This window comes from Macrotis lagotis, chromosome X (assembly GCF_037893015.1).
Source record: "Macrotis lagotis isolate mMagLag1 chromosome X, bilby.v1.9.chrom.fasta, whole genome shotgun sequence".
Lineage (NCBI taxonomy): Eukaryota > Metazoa > Chordata > Mammalia > Peramelemorphia > Peramelidae > Macrotis > Macrotis lagotis.
The window spans coordinates 281,082,300-281,104,562 of record NC_133666.1 but is presented as its reverse complement, the minus strand read 5'-3'; positions in this window follow the sequence as shown (position 1 = coordinate 281,104,562).

Here is a 22,263-nt window from a genome sequence, read left to right as displayed (position 1 = left end):
GCCATCTACCTTCCTACTTGTGATTTATGTATATAACCTCTACCTTTACCACAGCAGGGGAAGTTCTTCTCAGGAAAATTCCAGGTTTGTAAACCATAGTCCTCATTCTAAAATTAATTAAATTGAACTATCTCTTGATTACTGGCACCTTGTCTCTGCTACCATGTTTCCATTCTCAGAATAGTAATCAACCCATTAAAATTCTGTTAATACCTTCAATCTGTTATTGGTGAAAAATAGTTCAAATAATAGTACAGAATTTGGAATACTATGAATTCATCTCTCTACTCCATACTTCTGTCATTAACCTTATAGGATAAAAACACTGAAGGATGTTTTAGTTCCTGTATCACTCAGGTAGCAAAAGGCCAAAGAGCGAGGAGGAAGTATAATGGCTTCAGGGAATACTTCTCACTCTCTGGATCTCTTAGGAACCCTTTCCACGACAAAGGCAAGTTCATTTGATGTACCTGACATTCCTAAGGTTAGTGTTCATGAAATGGTGAATACCTTTATTCCTTTGGAGCAAAATTCAAGAGAAGTTTTGAGATGAGTTGCCAGCGCAGTTGCCAGTGCAGTTTTTCTTGTAGTGCTGACCACCCTTTGTGCATTCAAGTATGGAGTCTTTGGGAGTTTTCTCCTCTTTCAGAGGACATTTACTCTACAGGGTATTAATGATAATATCTGTTTGGATATCCTAAGCTTTATGTAGGACTTGAGGCTCTTAGCCTTTCCTCCTGATGCCATCATGCATGCTAAGCCCCCGTGGGGAAGGCAGAACTGGGAGGCCAGTGGCTATCATTTGGTTCAGGGTAGTGTGATAGCACCTGGCAGATGGATCTAGGGGGTTGGGAGGACACTTTGGGAGGATATGTCCTTTACTGTCATTGGCAAGAATAGCACAGTTTCTTTCTCTCTCAACCAGATTTGGAAAATCTGCAACTTTGACTATAATAGTTAAACTAGAGGTTCTCCCCCAAATGATGGCAAACAGTATTCTCTCAATCATTCATGACAAGTAAAATCAATCTATTGAAATCAATTCAACAAGCATATATATTAAGCACCCACTTGGGATTAGGGAGCAAGAGTAGGTAGACAGGATCGGGCAGTCCTTGGCCACAAGGCACTTGCAGTCTAATAGAGGAGACAACAGGTAAACAATGTACAAACAATCCTATACTGTATACCCTGGAAATAATGTCAGAGGGAAACATTAACAACAAAGAGGAATAGAAATGGCTTCTTGTAGAAAGTAGGATATTAGTAGGATATTAAGACATAAATGAAGCCAGAGAAGTAAGGAATCAGAGACAAAGAGGGAGCACATTATAGACATGGAGGACAGTAAATGAAAATGCATTGTCAAGAGATGGAGGGTCTTGTGCAAGGAACAACAAAGAGGATATTGTCACAGGATCCCAGAGCACATGGAGTAAAGAGTAAAAAGGCCAAGAAGGTTGAAGAGGACTAGACTATGGATGATTTTAAAAGTTAAACTGATTATTTTATATTTGATTTGGGGGATAATAGAGCCACTGGAGTCTATGGAGTGGGAAGGGAGAGAAAAATAATGTCAGACTAGTGTTTTAAGAAAATGACTTTGATAACTGTGTTAATTGGAGTGGGTAGGAGAGTGGGGGTGGGGGGATTGAGGTAAAGAGAATGAGAAGATATTGCAAGAGTCCAGGAGGAAAGTGATAAATTCCTATATCAAAGGCATGGTTAGAGAAGAGAATGGGCATATATAAAAGATGTTGAAAAAGGTAGAATTAAGAAGACTTGGTAACAAGTACTGGTATGTGGTAAGAAGAGAAGGGAGTCAAGGTTGACCAATAAGTTATAAATCTAGTAAGTAGGGATGATGAGGGAAAGGATAAAGATATCTTCAATAGTAACAGAGAAGGCAAGAAGAAGGGAAGCTTTCAGGATAAAGATAATGAATTCAGTTAATGAACTTCAGATAATGAGTTAAACATGTTGATTTTAAATCCCCTATAGGGAAAGGGCAATTAGTTGGTACAGTGGATAAAGCACCAGCCCTGAAGTCAGCAGGATCTGTGTTCAAATCCACCTTCAGACACTTGACTTTTATTAGCTATGTTACCCCCTGCAAATTACTTAACTCTGATTGCCTCACCAAAAAAAATATTTATGGGGCAATAGTATAATTAGGTAGTTGAAAATTCAGAACCAGAAGTCTGGAAAGAAGTCAGGTCTAGATAAATAGATCTTAGAATAGAGAAGATACTTGAGATGATACATTGAAATCTGCAGGAACTGATGAGTTTACCAAATGAAATAATGTAGAAGAAAAAAGGACTTAGAATAGAGTCTTTGGGGACACTCACATTTAACAGACATGACCTAGAGGAAAATTTGACCAAAAAAAGACTTGGGAAGAGCAATCATATAAATACAAAGAATCATATAAAGGGGAGAAATCATATAAATAGGTAGGAGAAGAATCACATAAATAGGAGGAAAAATCTAGAGAGAAGACAATATCAAAGAAAATAAAATGAGCATCAATGTCAAAAACTGCAGAAAGGTCAAAATGAATGAGTATTGAAAAAAATCCATAAACTTGGCAATTAAGAGATCATTATAACTTTGGAGAAAACAGTGTCCATTGAATTAGTAATATCAGAAGCTAAACTTAATAGAGTTAAAGAGCAAGTGAGAGAAAAGAAACAGAGTCACTTAATAAAGATAGTCATTTCAAGGCATTTAACCACAAAGGAAAGGAGAGCTATGGGACATTAGAAAACAGGTATGAACACATTAAAGGAGTACTTTCTGAGAATGAGAAATGCATGAGAATATTTGTGGATAGTAGGGAAGCAGCCATTAGACAGGGAGAGATTGAAGCTTAGTGAGAGCATGGGAATGATGGAAGGTTCAATCTACTGTAAAAGATAAGCAAGACTGATATAACCTGTTCAGGGCTAAGGTTTGGCCTAGGGAAGAAAAAGGGTCACCTCTTCATGTGAGACTGGAATAAAGGAGGAAATAATTGGGGAAGGCAGTTGAATAGTAAGGGGGAAAAAAGGAAGAAGGTACAGAAAATAGAGTCATAGCAGAAAAAAGGCAAGAGTAAAATTCAACAGTCTGGTACCCTGGGACCCCATAACTTGAGCCAAAGCAAAAACAAGAGCCAAGTAAATATTTGAGATTTTGCAAGAGGCTCACTACCAACACAAGGAACTTCTGTTTGTCACAGAGGTTTGAGATTATGCAAGGAGAAGGACGAAGAGAAATGTCCATGGCAAAACGTCAATTAAAACCACAGGAGTTGAATCAAAATCCAGAAACTTCTGAAGAAATCAAGCCTAACACTGACAAACACATTCAAGATTAAACAAAACCTACCCTCACCATCTAAGAGTATGGGAGGGAAGAGAGTCTGGCCCAAGAACTATGAGCAAGAAAATAATCAAAGAAGTAAGTAAATGTCAAAGACATTGAAAAAATTCTATGGAATGAAAAAGTCAAAGAAATAGATATGGAAGAGTATAACTCTACAAGTTCAATCAGAGACTCAGCAAGTCCTGGACACAAAACTAAAAGATTACCTAGAAGAAATAAAGCAAGAAATTCAAGTTTGCCTCTGACTTACTGGCTTTGTGACCTGAGAAATTTCACTTAACCTCTTAGTACTTAATGCAACTCTCTAAGACTCTAATTTATAGAGAAGTTGTCAATCTCCCTTGAAAGAGGGAATTTAGGGGCGGCTAGGTCCTGTAGTGGATAAAGCACTGGCCTTGGAGTCAGGAGTACCTGGGTTCAAATCCGGTCTCAGACACTTAATAATTACCTAGCTGTGTAGTCTTGGGCAAGCCACTTAACCCTGTTTGCTTACAAAAACCTAAAAAAAAAAAAAAAACAAAGAGGGAATTTATCCATATGGGAGTTCCCTAAATTAATTAAATCACAGGTATAATATCTATCCCTTAATTAGCATAATGCTGAAATGTTTTCTCCCAAAGCACATACTTATTGGAGTAAATAACTATGTTAGAATAAAAAGCCAAACTAGAATTTTGAAATTTGCCACATATAGATAATTCAGGTTGGGAATTAATATGAAGGATACTATCATGGTTACCATCCATGTATACAACATAGATACTATCCAAGGCAACTGAAGTACTGATGAGTCCAAAGAGCCTTGAAATTAGATACCCCCATGCAGGGATGGCATGGTATGGATATGTATATAGAGAAGGTCTTTATAGGTATTGTCTTTAATAAGCTCATTCATCTCACCAATAAATACCATGAATTTCATTCTTCCTCTTATTCTCATCCAGTCCTGAAGGCTTCTGGCTTCCAATAGTGCCTCATTACTGCTTTCCTTAATTTATAGACCACCCTAAAAGTTCTGATCCCAAAATGTTTCCTTTCCAACTTCTTTGTTTTCAATTTGAATCTCATTGGTATTTTATATTATTTTAGAACATTTCCACAGATGGTATCAATTACTTATGATCCTCAAATATTTTATATCTTTCATAATTGCTCTTTTTGTTCTGACTTAATATTAAATAGTAATGTATATAGTTAAAAGTATCAAAAGAGGCATAGGAGAAAGATTTTCTACTTCCTGCCTATTCTACCTTTTCTTCCATCTCATTCTGTTCCTTTTCTAACTTTCCATCTTTCCTCTTTCCTCTCTTTCATCCTTTTCCTCCTTTCTGACTTTCTAATCTCTTTCCCTTTTACTTTCTTTTCCTTTTTCTTCTTCTTTCTATCATTTCTTCTTTTCCATCTTCCTTCTTTTCCACCTTTCTTTCATTCTTTCCTTTCTTTTTTCTTCCTCATTTTCCTTCCTTTTTTCTTCTCCTTTCCTTCCTTCCCTCCTTTCAATCATTTCCTTCCTTCTCTTCTTCCCTTCCTTCCTTTGCTTTTTTATCTTCCTTTTTTAACCTTTTTTCTATATGATTCAGGATCTTACAATTATAGAAAAGTGGACAAAGAGCATCCCATCATTTTGATGTTGGCATTTTGTTCAACTGAAGAAGAAAAAAACTTATCTTGAAACAGCATCTCTGAAATGAGTTTACTAACAGCTTTCAATTTTGAAATTTTTAATTTGTTGGGATCTAGTATTTTTCCCTCAGGATATGTAAGGATATTTATTTTGACTTAGGGAGACACAACTCTTACAGCATTGAATCCTTGCTTCTAAGTGAGAACTCAGCAAAAGTCCATTACAGAGAAATATCATTTTTAAGATGAAGTCATTACAAAAGTGACAAGAAAGAATGAAGAGTGGGGAGTTGAAGTCAAAATTGCTGAGTAAAGGCAGGGATTCACATGAGCTGTCCTCTAAACCCCTCCAAATTCTAGAGCAGGAGAACCCACAAAGGATGGGTTGAAACAATTTTACAGCCTCCCAAAATCTTAGAAGGTCATCAGGAATGTCTGCTGTACCAGGGTGAGAGATGACTACAGTGCAGCATAGACATCACCAGCACAGATAGCCCCAGCAAACCAGGAACAGCTCACGAGCCAAGGAATAAGCAGGTACAGAAGCTCCCTCTGAAGTTTTCAGTCCACAGATTCTAACAGGGATTGGGGGTAAAGCAACTAATCAGAAGAAAATTACAGGAGTCTCTTTGCTAGCACTGAGTCAGGACTCTGTTGCTTTGCCCATACTTAGATGTGCCATAGTCTTGGGTGGCAGCTCCAGGAGGAGGTGGTACATCAGAGCTAGTGGTCACAAGGGAGCATAGACCTTCCTCAGAGTTCCTTAGATCATACTAAATTAAAGGAACTAAAAACTTATATATCTCCGGAAGTCTCTCTAATAACAGTTGCACAAAATTCCTGAAGCTTGGGGCAGTGTACCCTCTGCCTTGGAAGCAAAATCCTACTTTAACAGAATTAAAATCAAGTAATAGACTGTAAAAATGAGCAAACAGGAAACATTTCTGATCCTAGAAAGTTACTATAATGACAAAGAAGTTCAAGACAAACTGAAAACAACAAAGAAGTCAAAGCTCTTATATCCAAAGCAAATATGATTTGGTCATGGAAGAGATCTAAGAGGAATTGGAAAATCAAGTAAGAGAAGTAAAGGAAAAACTTGGGGGAGGGGAATGAGAGTGATACAAGGAAAAAATCTGAAAAACGAGTCAACATCTTGAAAAAAAAGATAAAATATTACTGAAGAAATTAACGCCTTAAAAAACAGACTAGGCCAAATGGTAAAAAAGCCAACAAAGTGAAGAATGTCTTAAAGCAGAATTGGTCAAATGAAAATGGAGGTACAAAAGATCACTTAAGAAAATAATTCCTTAGGGAGCAGAACCAAGATGACTATGAGTAAAGGCAAAAACTCACCAAAGCTCTGCCCCAAACCATTCCAAATACCTTTAAATAATGAACTTTAACCAAATTTTAGAGAGGCAGTACACAAAAATACTGAGTGAAATAATTTTCCAGTCCAAGACAATCCTGGGAAGGGTTTGTTTGCACTGGGATTAGAAAGGGCCTGCAGCACAGCACAGGCCCCAATCATGCAGGAACAGACTATGGGGCACTGGATCAGTGTCTGTGGCAGTTTCTAGACTTCTCAGCCCAGAGACTCCCAAGAATAACTTGGAAGGTCAACAAGAAAACTCTGCCTCAATGGGGTAAGAGCAGAGCACAGTCCAGCAAAGCTCTCTGAACCACAGACCTGGATCTAGGCCTTGGAGAGTCACTTCTGGAGTTCTCAGCCCATGAATGGTGATTGGGATCATGGAGATTTCAGGGTTCTCTTTACCATCCCTGAGGCAAGTTAAAATATGCTTTGTCCTTATTCAGATCTGGGTAACAGTCTGCAACTACAGTCTCAGGAAAAGAAGTAGAATCACAACAGAGTTAACTATCTTAGCAGAACAGGGACTCTCCTCACAGTTCCAGGGCAGAGAGGAGAGTTTGTGGTCACCAACAGACCAGAGCATAGTCCAGGAGTGTAGTCATAGCCTCTTATAAGACCTTGGAAGAATTGAAAACTTGCAGGTCCCTGGAAGTATCTCTGAAAATTCTGAAAAAATCTCATAAGCTTGGGATTTGGGGGCCTCTACCCTGGGAACAGGGTCCAACCTTAACAAAGAGTTAAAACCAAATCATTGGCTGGGGAATTGAACAAATAGCAAAAGGAAGAATTCCAGCCATAGACAATTAATTTTGTCATGTGGAAGATCAAAATACATTCTCAGAAGAAGATAACCACCTCAAACCTTCTGCATTCAAAGCCTCCAAGAAAAGTATGAATTGGTCTCAGTGCATGGAGGAACTCAAAAAATATTTGGAAAATCAAGTAAAGGAGATAGAGGAAAAATTGGAAAGACATATGAGAGTAATGAAATTACAAAAACCAAGTCAGCAGTTTGGTGAAAGAGATACCGAAAACACTGAAGAAAAAAATATCTTAAAAACCATACTGGGGGGCGGCTGGGTGGTGCAGTGGATAAAGCACTGGCCCTGGAGTCAGGAGTACCTGGGGTCAAATCCAGTCTCAGACACTTAATAATTACTTAGCTGTGTGGCCTTAGGCAAGCCACTTAACCCCATTTGCCTTGCAAAAAAACCTAAAAAAAAACCATACTGGACCAAATGGAGAAAGTGGTGGTCCAAAAGACCAATGAGGAGAAGAATGTCTTAATAAAACAGAATTGGCCAAATGGAAAAGGAGATATAAAAGTTCACCAAAGAATATAATTCCTTAAAACATAGAATGGAGGAAAAGGGAAGCTGATAAATTTGGGAGAAATCAATAAAACAAAACCAAAGAATGAAAAATTAAAAGAAAATGTAAAACAATTCTTTGGAAAAACAACTGACCTAGGAAAAACAGATCCAAGATATGTAATTTAAAAATTATAATTATAATTATAATTTATTGGACTACCTGACACCCATGACCAAAAAAAGAGCCTGAACAACATTTTCAAGAAATTATTAAAGCAATTTCTTGAAGCAGAGGGTAAAGATTGAAAGAATTCACCAATAACTCCTGAAAGAGATCCTAAAATGAAAACTACTAGGATTATTTTAGTCAAATTTTAGAACTTCCAAGTCAAGGATAAAGTATTGCAAGCAGCCAGAAAGAAACAATTCAAATATCATGTTGCCACAGACAGAATAACACAGCTTCTTCATTAAGATATCATATAACTTGGATTATGATACTCCAGAAGGCAAAAGAGATTTAATAACAATCAAGAATCAATTGTCAAAAGTTCTCAGAGCCAATGGTGTGAAGCTAACATGCTCCCAGAGCTTTTCTCTACCAAAGATAAATGAATCCTACAGATTCAAAGAAGTTTTCAACTGTAGACATCATGGAGGATCTTCAGTGAAAGTCTGTCTCTGTTCTTTTTTTAAGGCAATGGGATTAAGTGACTTGCCCAAGATCACATAGCTAGGTAATTATTAAATGTATGAAACTGGATTTGAACTCAGGTCCTCCTGAAAGTAGGGCTGATGCTCTATCCCCTGCACCACCTAGTTGCCCCCAGGAAGTCTGTCTCTTAGAAGAAAAAGAAGAAATAAGAGAGTAAGGAAAGCCAGCTGGAGGCTTTTAGCCACAGTACAATCCAGGTCCCAACAGCTTAACAATAGCAGAGGTACCAGCAGGTAAATAGCAAACCAGCAGGGAGGGCTCCCCAAACAAAGTTTGAACCCTGAGAACACTGGGGCAAAAGCCTGGACTGAGTTGGGAACAAACTAAGTCAGAACCTGGACATAAAGGAGGAAACAAACCTCTGCAAAGACAAGGCCTGGACTGCATTGACAACATCTTGGGATGACATGCCAGGAATCAGACCCCAGTCCCAGCAAAATAAAAGCTTGGATCTATATTCCATATACCCCGGGAGCATATCCAAAACAATAAAGATGAACAAAAAAGAAAAAAGAGCACTCATTAAAGAAAACTACTTTATAAACAAAGATGCTATTAATGCCATGTCTGAAGAAGAAACCAGTGAAAAATCACTCACAGGGCAAGTATTAAAACAGTCTATAAATTGGTCTCAAATACAAAAGCTCATTGAGGAGCTTAAAAAAGAATTTAAATAGCAAAGAAAAGAGGAAGAAGAAAAATGGAAAAAATAAATGAGAGTCATGCAGGAAATTTATGAAAAATTGACCAAAGAAATCAACTCCATTAAAAGTAAAAATAATCACTGAAAAAGGAAGAACAGTAGCTAATTGAAGAAAATAAAAGCCTAAAAACTGGAATTGAACAAATAGAAACCAATGAATCTACAAGACTACAAGATTCAATCAAACAAAAAGACTGAAAAATTGAAGAAAATGTAAAGTATCTTTTAGGGAAAACAAATGACCTAGAAAATAGATCCAGGAGAGACAATCTATGAATCATCAGACAAATAGAAAGCCTAGATCAAAAAAAAAGAACCTGGAAAACATCATACAGGAAAAGATAACAATATAACAAGTGAAAGACTCCACAGAACCTCTCCAGAAAGAGAACCCAGGATGAAAACTCCAAGGGCTCTAATAATCAAATTCTAGAACCCCTCAAATAAAAGAGAGAATAGTGCATGCTGCAAAAAGAAAACAATTTAAATACATAGGAAACACAATCAGACTCACACAGGAGCTACCATCCTCAACATTAAAGGATAGGAAGACCTGTAATACTATATATTGGAAAGCAAAATTCCTGTTATTACAACCCAGAATGTACTATGAAAAATTCAGCATATACTGTCAGGGGAAAAAATGGATATTCAGTGAAATAGAGGAATTCCAGAATTTCCTAACACAAAGGCCAGTCCTGAACAGAGAATTCAATTGCCAAATACATGACTCAAGAGATGCATTAAAAAGGTAAATGAAAAGGGAAAGAAAAAATAAAACAAATGTTGGCCAAGTCTATCAAATTGTATACAACCCTAAAAGGGAAGATATAATACTTCTAATTCTTTATAACTTTACTTCTCTTAAGATAATTAAAGAGTTGAATATAATTGAAGAGAATGGAATTAAAGGATATGGATATAGTTGGGTCTTATCTCTCCATTGAAGAGGTCCAAGATGGCATCACTATATTTCAGACAAGAAGCCCTGAAGAAAAGCAGAGGTGTTAACTTTAAACTTAAGAATCTCATTATCCTTTGTCCCACTTTAATTCTACTGATAATATCCACCAAATTTGTCTAATGAGGGCATCACAAACTGCTAGATCCTGAGTCAGTATCTCTTAAACTAAGAGTCATTTGTAAAGTTCTCAGGTGAGACTTCCAGAGCCTTCCAGTACTTAGGGATATTTAAGATTCTTATAGTTAATTAGATCAGGATTTGACTTAATCCTTACTTCACTAAAAAAAGGGTTAAGTACCCTGGATGGAGAGAGAGGATAAAGTTGGAGAGAAAATAGACATGGGGGCACAAAAATTTGAAAAAAATAATATGGCTTTGTATGATACTTTGGCTCATGAGAAGGATTGTGTATACTTGAAAGATAATTAAAAAGGGGGTATGGTAAAAAATGATTATAATCATAATTTGATGTAATTTGAGACAATGCTGTTTATCAAGCAATCAAGCAAACAATCTGTGATGATACTTGGATAACAATATGAACTTATCAAGCAATCAAATAATCAAACTTTGATTGATGAAACCTGATTAATAGTACAGAATGATAAATAGTACCTAGGTAAAAGGCACAAAGATTTATAATTTTAGTGGAAAGAAGGGAGAATATGAATGTTGAATAAATTATATTCAATCTATATAGCCCAGAGAGGGAATAAGATACATTCCCATTTGGGTTTAAAAATCTACCCTAGGAGCAGCTAGGTGGCACAGTGGATAGAGCACTGGTCCTGAGTTCAAATCCAACCTCAGATACTTAATAATTACCTAGCTGTGTGGCCTTGGGCAAACCACTTAACCCCATTACCTTGAAAAAAAACTAAAACAAAAACAAAAGTAAAAATAAAATCTACCCTAAACTACAAGAAAGGAGGAGGGGGGGGGGGGGACTGGAAAAGGGAAAGACAAAAGGGAAGAAGGGACTGATAACAGCAAAGGCAAAGGTATAAGTGAAAATAAACTGAAAGTTAAATTTTTAAAAGAAAAGTCAAAGGGGAAAGGTAGTAAAATTTTAGTGAGGAAGATTAAAAGAAAATGAAAGAGAACTATATAAATGGAGAAAGATAGCATGGAGGGAAATACAGAGTTAGTAGTCTTAACTGTAAATGTGAATGGGATGAACTGCCCCATAAAATGGAAGAGAAAAACAGAATTGATTAAAAACCAGAATCCTACAATATGTCATTGCAAGAAACACATTTGAAGCTGAGAATTATACACAGGATAAAATTAATATGTTGGAGCGAAATATATTATGCCTCACCTGAAGTAAAAAAATCAGGGGTAGTGATTCTTATATCAGATAAAATAAAAGCAAAAATCAATCTCATTAAAAGGGATAAGGAAGGAAACCACATCTTTTTAAAAGGCACCATTTGGAATGAAGCTATATCATTGCTAAATATGCATGCACCTATTGGTATAGTATCCAAATTCCTAGAAGAAAAGTTGAGTGAGTTACAAGGAAACACAGACAGAAAACTTCAATAATGGGGAGGGGTGCAAACCCCATCTCCAAGGACTAGATAAATCTAACCACAAAATAAACAAAAAGGAAGTTAAGAAAGTGAATGAAAACATAGAAAATTTAGATATGATAGAGCTCTGTATTGGGGATAAAAAGAATAAACCTTTTTCTCAGTGGTACATGGTACCTGCGCCAAAATTGACCATGTACTAGGGCACAAAACCTTATAATCAAATGCAGAAAGGCAGAAATAATAAATATGTACTTCTCAGACCATCTTGCAATAAAAATATGTGTAATAAAGGGTCATAGAAAGAAAAATAAAGAACTAATTGGAAATCAAATAATTTTATCTTAAATAATGGGTTATCAAACAGCAAATAATAGAAAGAATCAATAATTGTATCCAAGAAAATGATACTAATGAGACATCATACCAAAATTTATGGGATGCAGACAAGTCAGTTTTGAAGGGAAACTTTATATCTCTAAGTGCCTATATGAATAAAATAGAAAAAGATCAATGCATTGGGTATGCAAATAAAAAAGGAAAGAGAACAAACTAAAAATACCCTGTTAAATACCAAATTAGAAATTCTGAAAATCAAAAGAGATTAACAAAATTGAAAGCAAGAAAACCATGGGCCTCACACATAAAGTTAAGAGTTAGTTTTATCAAAAAAGCCAATAAAATAGACTAACCTTTGGTTAATCTGATTAGAAAAAAAAAGAAAGACAATAACCAAATTGCCAGTACCAAAAATTAAAAGGGTAAACTAACCAACAATGAGGAGGATATTAGAGAGATAATTCAGAGCTGATTTGCTGAACTGTATGCCAATAAATTGAATAACCTGAGAAAAATTAATGAATATTTATAAAAATACATACTTCAAGAAGAGGAAATAAATTACTTAAATATCCCCTTATAAGAAAAAGAAATTGAAGAGAGCATAAATAAACTCCATAAAAAAGTCTCCAGGTCCTGCTTGATTTACAAGTGAATTCTACCAAACACTTGAGGACAATTAATTCCTATAGAAAAAAATAAAATAAAATTCATCTGGAGCAACAAAAAGTCAAGAATAGCAAAAACTATTCTGTCAAGTGGAAGTCATCAAAACTGCCTGGTACTGGTTAAGAAATAGAGTAATAGAGAAGTGAATTAGGATAGGTTCAAAAGAAACCACAGTAAATGAGTACAGCAATACACTATTTGACAAACCCAAAGACATCAGCTTCTGGGATAAGAACTTAATATTTGACAAAAATCATTGGGGAAAACTGGAAAATAGTATGGCAAAAACTAGGCAGAGATGCACATCTGATATCCAATACCAAAATAAGCTCAAAATATATACAGGGTTTAGACATAAAGAGTGCCACCGTAGATAAATTAATAGACCAAGAAATACTCTATCTATCAGATCTATGGAAAGGGAATAAATTTATGACTAAAAAAGGAATTAAAGCACTTTGTAAATTGCAAAAATGAATGATTTTGACTATATTAAATTAAAAAATTTTGCACTAATAGAATCAATGCTGCTAAAATTAGAAGAAAAGGAGAAAGCTGGGAAACAATCTTTTCAACTAGGAGTTCTGATAAAGGTCTCATTTTTAAAATATTTATAAAGTTATGTCTTTCTCCAATTGATAAATGGTCAAAGGATATAAACAGTCTTTTAAATGAAGAAATTAATGTTATATAATCATATGAAAAAATACTCCAAATTATTATTGATTAGAGAAATTCAAATTAAAACAACAATGAGGTATCACCTCACACCCATCAGATTGGTCATGATGAAAAAAGGGGATATGATCAGTGCTGGAGAAGTTGTGCAAGAATTGGCACATTGACTCATTGTTTGCTGGTGGAGTTGTGAATTGATCCAACCTATCTGGAGAGCAATATGGAACTATGCCCAAGATCAATAAAACATTCATTACCTTTGACCCAGCAATTCCAATTCTAGGACTACATACAGAAGAAATTGTAAAAAATAGGAAAAGTCCTCCATATTCCAAATTATTCATAGCAGCTTTTTTGCAAAGAATTGGAAGTTGAGGGGGATGTCCATCAATTGGGGAATGGCTAAACAAGTGATGGTACATGAATACTATGGAATATTATTGTTCTATAAGATTTCTATAAGAAACCATAAATGGTTAGACTCTGGAGAAGCATGGAATTACTTATGGGATCTGATACTGAGTGAAGAGAGTAGAACCAAGAGAACATTGACAACAACATTGTGAGATGAACAACCTTGATGGAAGCAGTTCAGAAAGCTAGGATAACTACATTAAACTGACTATGGACAATGTTATCCCCATCAAGAGGAAAAAAATCAAAACAAAACACACACACACACACACACACACACACACACAGATACATACACACGCACACAAAACTGCAACCCTTCAGAACCTGATCAACACTTTATAAAAAGTATCTATTATGTATCTCTTTCCCTTAATCTTAATTCCTCATACTGAAAATAACTAATATATAAACATGTTTATCAAAAATACATATGTACAATGCTAATATAACTGTCATTTGCTGCTGGGGGAAGGGGGTGGGAAGGGAGGGTGGAAGAAAATTTTGTAACAATGAAATGCATGTTCATATGGATGAACATAAATAAATAATTTTTTTTTAAAAAATCAATTACCAAATAAGTAGGAGAATCAGGATTTGAACTCATAACTTCTGACTCTAGATATAATCTTTTCTGAATCCCAGTCATTATATGTACTGCCCTTGACACTATTGACTACCATCCCTTCATCTGCTCCTAGAAACTCTTTCCTCTCTTAATATTCATAATTTCATCCTACTTTATTTCCTACCTGTCTGAGTGACAGCCTCTTTTCAATTTTTATTGCAAGATGGTCTCAATATCCTTTGCTAAATCATCATTCACATAATGTCCCCCAGATGTGATTGTTCAATGATATTGTTCAAAGATATTTCCCTCTCCTTTTATAATAATCTCTTTGGAGACTCACCAAATACCATGAGTTTAACTATCATCTCTATGCAGATGACTCATAGAAATACATATCCAAATCCTATCTCTACTCAGAGCTTTGTCCTAAATAACCATTTGTTGATTCAACATTCAAACTGTGTGTCCCAGAGGTCTCTCCAACTCAGTATGTCTAAAACTTAACTCATTATATATTTTTTCTAAATCTTCTGTAGTACAGCATTGACTAGGGCATTAATATCCTTCTAATCTTCTAAGATTGTCATTTTTGGCATTACCCAGGACTCCTCATGCTCCCTTCCTAACCAACTTAATAAGTTAACAAACCTTGTCATTTCTATCTTCACAATATCTGTCAAATCCAATCGTTTTCCTCCTCTTGCACAGCTATTATTTTTCACCCTTGCACCAGCTTCCTAACTGGTCTCCTTGCCTTCAGACTTTTAGCTCACTGAACCAACTAAGTGGCTCAATGGATAGAGTGCTGGATCTAGCATCAGCCTCAGATATTTCCTAGGTGTCCAACCCTAGGCAAGTCACTTAACTTCTATCTATCTCATTTTCATCAACTGTAAAGTGGAAATTAATAATAATTACACCTACTCCCAAACCTGTTGTGAGAATCAAATGGGATAACATTTATAAAGCACTTCTCAAAGTACCTGGAAGATTGTAGGTATTTAATAAATACTTGGTCCCTCCCTCCCCTCACCCCTTCAGTGTATCCCACACAGTGTTGACAAAGTGATTTTTCTTAAGAACGGAACTGACCACATTGCTTCCCTACACAATAAACTCCATAAACTTCTAGTTGCTTCTAGAATAAAATAGAAATTCATCTGTTTAGCTTTTAAAGTCCTTCACAATGTAGCCCACATTTACTTTTCCAGTCTTATCAGACATTATTCACATTATCTAACCAAGCTGCCGTTCTCTTTGCCCTCATTTCATTTTCCATATTCATATTTATCATTGACGATTCCCTAAGATTAGAATGCTGTCCTCCCCTTTCCTTTGCCTCATACTTACTCTTTTTTTCTATTTTTTATTTTTATTGAATTTTACAATTTTCCCCCTAATCTCACTTCCACCCCATCCCCTACAGAAGGTAGTCTGATAGTCTTTACATTGTTTCCATGCTATACATTGATCAAAATTGAATGTGGAGAGAAAATAATATCCTAAAGGAAAAAATAAAAGAGATAGCAAAATTATATAATAAGATAACTTTTTAAAAATTAAAGGTAATAGTCTTTGATCTTTGTTCAATCTCCACAATTCTTTCTTTGGATACAGATGGTATTCTCCATCGCCAATACCCTAAAATTGTCCCTGATTGTTGCATTGATAAAATGAGCAAGTCCATTAAGATTGGTCATCACCCCCATGTTGCTGTTATGTTGTACAGCATTCTTCTGGTTCTGTTCATCTCACTCAGCATCAGTTCGTGTACATAATTTCAGGCTTCTCTGAATTCCCATCCCTCCTGATTTCTAATAGGACAATAGTATTCCATAATGTACATATACCACACTTTGTTCAACCATTCCCCAATTTCCCATTCTTTGCCCTGCAAACAGGGCTGCTATGAATATTTTTGTACTACTGATATTTTACCCTTTTTCATGATCTTTTCAGGATATAGACCCAATACCAGTAGTGGTATTGCTGGATCAAAAGGCATGCAGATTTTTATTGCCCTTTGTTTGTAATCTCAAATTGCCCTCCAGAAAGTTTGGATGAGTTCACAGCTCCACCAACAATGTATTATTGTCCCAGATTTCCCACATCCCTTCCAATATGGATAATTTTCATTTCTGGTCATATTGGCCAGTCTGAGAGGTGTGAGGTGGTACCTCAGAGATGCTTTAATTTGCATTTCTCTAATAAGTAATGATTTAGAGCAATTTTTCATATGACTAGGGATCACTTTGATTTCCTCATCTAAAAATTGTTTCTTATATCCTTTGACCATTTGCCAGTTGGGGAATGACATGAGTTTTTTTTTTATAAATTTGACTCAGTTCTCTCTATATATTTTAGAAATAAATCCTTTGTCAGAAATACCAGTTGTAAAAATTGTTTCCCAATTTACTACATTTCTTTCGATCTTTGTTACAGTGGTTTTGTCTGTGCAAAAGCTTTTACTTCAATGTAATCAAAATTATCTAGTTTGAATACCATCTGTATCCAAAGAAAGAAATGTGCAGTTTGAACAAAGACCAAATTAATTTAGAAAAAAAAACTCATTATCTTACTATGTAATTCTGCTATCTCTTATACATTATTTTTATCCCTTAAGGATATGATTTCTCTCTCATCACATTCAACTTATATCAACATATACCATGGAAACTTTGTGAAGACTAACAGACTGCATTTGAGGAGGGGGGGGAGGAAGATTAGGGCAAAAAAAATGTAAAACTCAAACTAAATAAAATATTTTTAAAAATTATCTAGTTTGTTTTTAATGATATTCTCAATTCTTCCTTGGTCATAAACTACTTCCCTTTCCATAGATATGACAGGTAAATTATTCCTTGATCTCCTAGTTTGCTTATAATATTGTATTTTAGGTCTAAATCCTGTACTCATTTTGATTTTATCTTGGTATAGGGTATGAGATATTGGTCTAATCCAAGTTTCTGCCATACTAGCTTCCAATTTTCCCAATAGTTTTTATTGAAAAGAGAGTTTTTGTCCCAGAAGTTGGATTCTTCAGATTTCTCAAAAAGCAGTTTACTATAATTATTTCCTGCTATCTCCTTCAAACTTAGTCTATTCCACTGATCTACCACTCTATTATCCACCACTCTACCCAAGACCAAACAGTTTTGATGACTGTAGCTTTATAATATAATTTCAGATCCAGTAGGGCTAAACCACCTTCTTTTGCACTTTTTTCATTCAATCCCTGAAAATTCTTGACTTTTTAATTTCTCCTATGAATATATTTACAACTTTTTCTAGCTCATTAAAGTAATATTTTGAAATTTTGATAGGTAGGACACTAAATAAGTAGTTTAATTTAGGTAGAATTGTGATTTTTATTATATTATCTCGGTCTATCATTGAGCAATTGATGTTTGCCCTGTTATTTAAATCTTATTTTATTTGTGTAAGAAGTGTTTTGTAATTGTTTTCAAACAATTTCTGAGTCTGCCTTGGCAGGTACACTCCCAAGTATTTTATATTGTCTGAAGTTACTTTGAATGGGATTTATCTTTCTATTTCTTGCTGCTGTATCTTGCTAGTAATGCATAGAAATGTTGAGTATTTATGAGGGTTTACTTTATATCCTTCGACTTTGCTAAAGTTGCTAATTGTTTCTAGTAAGTTTTTAGATCATTTTTTTAGGATTTTCTAGGTAGATCGTCATGTCATCTGCAAAGAATGAGAGTTTTATTTTTCCTTCCCATTCTAATTCCTTCAATTTCTTTTTCTTCTCTTATTGCTGGTTAACATTTATAACACAATACCAAGTAGTAGTGGTGATAATGGACATCCTTGTTCCACCCCTGATCTTATTGGGAATACCTCTAGCTTATCACCATGGCATATAATGCTTGTTGATGGTTTCAGATAGATACTGCTACTCATTCTAAAGAACAATTCATTTATTCTTACCTTCTCTAATGTTTTTAGTAGGAATGGGTGCTATATTTTGTCAAAGGCTTTTTCAGGATCTATTGAGATAATCATATGATTTCTGGTAGATTTGTTTTTGATATAGTTAATCATACTAACAGTTTTCCCAATATTGAACCAACCCTGCATTGCTGGGATAAACCCTGCTTGGTTATGGTTCAATATCTTAGTGATAACTTGATGTAGTTGTTATGCTAAGATTTTATTTAAGATTTTTGCATCTATACTCATTAGTGAGATGGTCTATAATTTTCTTTCTCTATTTTGACTCTTGCTGGTTTAGGTATCAGCATCATATTGGTGTCATAGAAAGAATTAGGAAGAGTGCTGTCTTCACCTATTTTTTCCAAAGAGTTTACATAGAATTGGAACCAACTGTTCCTTAAATGTTTGATAGAATTCACTTGTTAATCCATCTGATCCTGGAGATTTTTTTCCTTAGGGAGTTCAATAATGGCTTGTTGAATTTTTTTCTGAGATAGGGTTATTTAGGTTTTTAATTTCCTCTTCATTTAATCTGAGCAACTTATGTTTTTGTAAGTATGAATCCATTTCACTTCCTGATGTCTTCTAAGAAGGGCTGGATAGGAATTCATATTCTTCTCAGAAGTTCTAGCTCTCTCTGAGTTAGGATCTTTGTCTTCAAGGTGGCTTTCAGTGGACCCCCCTTTTCACTGGCCTTTCTTCATTTTCATAGGACCTTATGTTGAGAGAGGGGCTATTCAAAGACCTTTGGTTTTGAAAACCCTAGAGGCTTGCTCAATAGGCTTAGTAACTCCAAGTGGATGGGTCATTGGAGCTTCTAGAGGCTTTTTCTGGAGTGTCTATGAACTTGCTTTGTGGCCCACTCCCTAGACCTGGGAGGGTGGGAAGAGCAGCAGGGTCTGAATTATCCTTGGACAATTTAGTTAATCTTATCATTCACTCAACACTGAGAGAGATCTACTGGCCACACCTGAGCTTGGGATGGGGATAGGTGGAGGTTGTTACTGTGCCTGCTCTCTGGGAGCAAGCCCTTTCTCCCACAGAGATGGGGGGGGTCAACTGGAAACATGGGGATTCCAATGAAAATATTGGGCATTTGACTCTAATCTTCTTAGTCAGCAGAGCTGAACATATTGATGTCTAGCCCCTGTGCTGGAGCTCTCCTACCTGCTGTGCTGCTCTCCTGCCTGCTCACGAAGCCAAAGCCTCTGGAGTCTGTTCTAAGGTTACTCCTGGGTCTCACTCCGCTGGCCCTGGGCCAGTTCTCTGCTCTCTGCCCCTGCTTCACCCGTGCTCCTCTGAGACAGAACTTGTTGGTAGTTGCTCTTTCTGGATTGTGTGAATTTGAATTCTGTTAAGAGGTTTGAATGCCAGGAGACCTTAGCACAATGCCTGGCTTCTCTCTACCATCTTGGTCGGAAGTCAGATAGTTACTCTTTAAGATTTAGAATAAGCATCTTCTGAGTGAAGTCTCTCCTGCCTTCCATCTTCTAGTCCCCTCTTTCTCAAACTACTTTGGATCTATTTTATGTATATTTGTATTTATTAGCTTTATGTTAAGCTGTATATATCTATCTCTCTTCTAAACTTCCCCATTTTTCCTGAAGGTACTATTATCCTTCCATTCACTCTCATCCAAAACTCTATAATCAACCTTGACTCTTGTTTCTCTCTATACCTCTACATGATATCATTTTAAGTATTGTGTACTATTCTTCTATAATATCTCTTGAATCAATTTCCTGCTCTCTATTCATATAGTTTCAACTCTTAAGCCTTCATCATTTCTTATCCATCTACCATATAGTTAACAAATAAAGAAAATTTAGAGAGATAAGTTACTATTAAGTGCAAAGTATTCTCGTTTTAGGAAACAAATTTTATTGTTCCCCTTGATTAAAGGTTTGAGGGGGAGGGAAGATGTCCTATTTGAATTTTTTTTTCTTTTTAATCCAATAGGACAGTATTCAGAAGATTCCATTCAGTGGGACAGAGGAGCTTCCTGGAGTAGCTACTAATCAGGATGATAGCCATTCAGAAGCACTTATTGAGATTTCTAGGAATTTAATCTTCTTGTAAGATCACATCAGTCCTAGAATTCACATATCCTCAGTACCCCTTACAAAGCTCTTCTTTTCCTCCAATTGGAGAGGGTGGAAGAAGTGTGAAGTGCTCCTCCATTTTAGGAGGGTTCCCAAATCAGTCATCTTTTCATTTCCTACCCAGTTGTACTTTTCTAGACATTATTGTACCCTGGAAAGATATCTTCCGCCTTATCTCTCATCTTCCCCTCTGTTTCTATTTCTTTTTATGTATTGTTTCCTCTTTTAGATTATGAACTTCTTGAAAGCAGGGTCTTTCTTTTTTTGCTTTTCTTTGTATCCCCAGAACTTAGCACCAGGTGCTTAATAAATGTGTATTGGCTAACTGATTAAGAAAGAAAATAGACCACCACTTTCTGCATAATTTGTAACTCTAAAAAATGGGCAACATGCCCAAGTACTGTTTGGTTTTTTTTTTAAAAAAGGAACCTGTATCATTCAAACTTTTAATCTCCTTCCCTCCTTAACCATAACCACTTGGACACAGTTAAATCAGTTGTGATATTAAACCCCATTCACATGCTCCCCCCCACTCAGTGTTGAAAAATGTATGAATGGAAATAATGAGGTCTACTTAAAGGAAATGCATACATACATATCTTGGTCTTCTATTATGAATTACCATAATAGCAACTGAACATCTTTCAACTTCTATTCTATCTTCCTCTAATCCTATGCACAACCTTGAGAGAAATTCCAAAGTTCCAGTTCCATTTATGCTAATCAAAAGCCTGCACTACTTACAGATAATCTCCATAACAGTTCATCCAGAGCAGCCTCACATACATGTACAAACTTTTGATCCCATATTTCCCAATGCAATCTCTTTTCCATCCTAATCATGTGCTCATTTTTTACCAATACCACATTCCTTTGAATGTTGCTTTCCTTTTATGTACCCCTTGAAGATGTTTTTACATTCCTTACCATTTTAATCCTCCTTCTCCTCCAAGTTCCATCTCCAATCTCACCTTTTCTATGAGATCTGTCCTGTCTATACCCATCCACATTGAGTTCCCCCTTTTTCTTATAACATATAATTGTCATCATTTTTTGTGGGTCACTTATTCACACACTGAGATCCTTAAGTAATAACTTAGGATATATTCTTGTTTATACATTTGTTCATGTGCTGCTTCTCTTGGAAAGACACTTCATTTTTATCTCTCATAACTCAGTGCCTAATCAAGTGTTATGTACATACTAGAAGCTCAGAATATACTTGTCAAACAAAGGGATGGGAGAATGGAAAGATAGACAAATGAGTGAATGTACAATTGGATGAGTGGCTAGATGAATGAATTTTGGTCTATTTGGAGCTGTTAGTTACCTGTTCATTCTCAAACCTATCAAAATGGTTTGTTATCTTTACACATCTGTTTGAACTTTTCCCCAAAATAACTTCTTTGGTTGGCACTAATTTCCCATAGTTTGACTTGAAGTAACAATGAATTAATTTAAATTTAAACTTTAATTTAAACTTTGAATACCTCACATTCTCAAAAATGATTACCAGTCTTTAGGAAATTTAAACATCCATCTATTTTTGTAAGCATTAATACTTTCAGTTATTTTATTTTTCAGTCACTGGTACTTATTTGCCTCTTATTTATAGCACACACAGGCAACACTATTGCTGATTTTAAACAGAAGTGTATACTGATTTAAACACACACACACACACACACACACACACACACACACACAAACAAACATACAGGCATCCCACCTCCACCACCACCATTTGCCTTTTCCAATTAACTATTTTCTCATAGAAAATTTAGCAGTAGAATTTCATAAGAGATGACCATGCTTGTGGTTTCTTGTTAAACTGTTATCCTCTTTCTTTGAGAGACCTTGGTAACAATAAATGGGGTAAAAAGGTCTTGGTGATTTTATTTTCAGCTACAAATAATAATGCTTATCATGTATCAAG